Source organism: Pteropus vampyrus, unplaced genomic scaffold (assembly GCF_000151845.1).
Source record: "Pteropus vampyrus isolate Shadow unplaced genomic scaffold, Pvam_2.0 Scaffold102, whole genome shotgun sequence".
Classification (NCBI taxonomy): domain Eukaryota; kingdom Metazoa; phylum Chordata; class Mammalia; order Chiroptera; family Pteropodidae; genus Pteropus; species Pteropus vampyrus.
In genome coordinates, this window is record NW_011888883.1 from 6,064,849 (window position 1) to 6,067,742 (window position 2,894).

Below are 2,894 nucleotides of genomic sequence, written 5' to 3' on the forward strand. Positions count from 1 at the left end.
CTGCTTGCTATTTCTTCCTTAAAAAACTCAGATTCATGCAAGATTTTCAAGTATGAATTAGTTTAATTTAATATCAGGATAATTTAAATGATATATCTGACAGAATATTGAGCTACGAAGAATGACACTGTATATATGTAAGATATTGAAAAGAAATCTTGTGGTTGGAAGGCATCTTCTTTGTTGCTATAAATATTCTCTAATTTTATATCCCATCATGGAGACAAGCTATGCTTTCTAAATCACAATCTCTCATTTTTAGAAGACTCTTCAAAACAATTTGGAAACTTTTTGGTTCATTTTTATTATGTCAGGTTTTAAATCATGTGGAGTCATATTTTTGAGAGAGTAATAAAAAAAAACATTTTTGTTTGATTTATACTATCACAACTAATACAAATATAAAGATAGTGAAATCTGCCTCTTCACTGAACTAGATCCCAAAGCAATTCTTTCCTACCTTTTCCCCATGAAATCACTCACCCATAGAAGGGAAGAGCATCATCTCAACACCATTTGAAAAGGGGGGCGAAAAAGGATTGGAGTCAGTTGCCAATCACATTATACCCAAATTTGTATCAATATATTTTATATTATTGTATTTTTATGATTGATATCACTGCTTTAGAGTTAATCATCATGTTCCATCAAACTTTTGTTCCTCTTAAAAGCAGTCTCTATACCATTCTGTTGGTAGTGATTATGATGGCTATGATCATGGTTATTTAAGCAACTTACATTGCTGGCTTTTATAGCCCATGTAAGCGCCTACTGTCCATATCTCTTACATAGTCATTCATTTTGAAACTGCTTTGATATTCTTTTTACGATAATGTGGAAAGTGATACAGTTTTGTGAATATCATACTATTGAAAATTATTTTGTGTTTTAAAAAGAAACATATATTTAATATTTGCTGCCAACAGATGTGTTTGACCCATTGTTGATGAATAGTTTCATGTGTCCTAAGAGACTTCACCGCAGAAAATCAACAGGGCTACCATACAGCAAGACACCACTGAACAGATGAAGTTTGGATACAGGTGACATTAAGATCCCCAGTTATCTCTAGCTGAAAGGGAGAAAGTCTCGAGGTGAAAAAAACAGAGGTTCTTTCTGAGTATGCTATTAAACCCAGTTGAAATAACTCTCTTTCATAAAAATAAGGAGTTATGAATTCTCGCTGCTTTGCAACTTTGATAAAGTGATTAGCATAAAGTTGGTGTGTTAGTTAGATAATAAAAGATGAATATCTTTGCAACCCAATCTTGGTGTTGATACTTCATATAGCCTCATCTCTAGGAAAACTATGGATCACTCATTCCTCATTGCGTGCATCTACAAAAAAAAAAAAAAAAAAAAAACCAATGATGGTTACTCTGAATTTTGGAAGTGAAGACCAGTCCTGAAGAGAAGGGCTCCGAGGAGCAGGGGAAGTTCTGCGGATCTGGCATACCCTCTTTCCCTTGAGAAGTATCTACTCTGAAAAAGTATGAGGGTCTGTGCTCAGAACATTGAGACAATCGCAAAAGCTAAGCATCAGGAAGATATAGAGCTGTTCAGAAATTTCATTCAATGATGAGATAGGATTGGCAGGAAGGACATAGAGGGAGCCCCTGGCCTCCTGTAAGGAATATAGGGATGATTTCTCTGAGGATCTGTGAAGATGAGAATATGTGTACACTGGAGCCCTGGACTCAAACATCCCAGAGAAGAAGATTAGTTCTCTCATTGAGGGGGAGGGAAAGTATTGGTAGTGCCATGGAAAAGTCAAAGGCTAGCTATGTGAGGAAAAATCTGTTATGTCCAGCCAGACTGGGCTCCATTGATTTTAAATAGAAGAGTAGATTTTATGTGGCTGGATGGTATGACTCGCTAATTGAGCAGAAACAGACTTAGAAGGTATGTCTCTGGTTTTAATCGTAATCTGATTCTGGAGAAATCTTTCCCAGTTTGTCCACAAAATAATATGGCAATACCTATTGCACAGCAGAGGCAAATTTCTTTACATATGAAAGAAGATATACTTCTCAAATGATACGTCTAGCTAGGCCAATTGTACTTGGAATAAACACATTACAACCATAGAACCCCAGGATACAAAAGGGCCAAGAAGACTTAATTCTGTTCTGTAACAGAATATGGCCTACCGTAAAAAGTTCAATATAATGAGGCTCAAATACAGAAAAAAATGGTCTACAAATATTTTTTAAATTAATACAAGCTTCAGTTTTAAGAAGTTATGATTTGTTAAATTTTAGCTATTAAAACTGAGCTACTCATTCAAGTGTAAAGAATCTCATTGTCTAAAGGCCTCAAGTGAGCATACACTTCACAGTTTACACTTGTCCGATCACCAATATCCTTATTTAATCAGTCTCCTCAGAAACTTCAGAGTTCAATATCAATAATTATGTAAAACTTCATGTTACGATTATTCATTAAGGGTCCTAATATTCTATTCCAAATGTTGGTTGTATAGTTTTGATTAAATGTACAATATATAAGCATTCTAAAAGATATATAGCTACAAAGATGAAAACTGCAGTGTTTGTAATAGAGATTTTGGTAAAATTGGCCAGAGGCAGATGAACCCTCAGGCTTCACTAAATATGTCTTTTGGTCATCTTGTACAGACCCTATTCGAGCTCTTTCTTTTGATATGCTCAGGAATTGTCATGATTCTAATTTAATGATTTTATAAAGACCGTGAAATTTTTATTTAAAATATGTGCTGAATGTTTCAAAGCAATACTGAATTACCATCAAAGGAAATCATGTTAGATGAGAAAGCTGAGGAATTGGTTCAAATGAGAGATACTGGTACATTTCAAAAGGTGCTATAAAAAATTGATAACTGACATTTCAAAGCTGAGACATAATTGCATTATCAT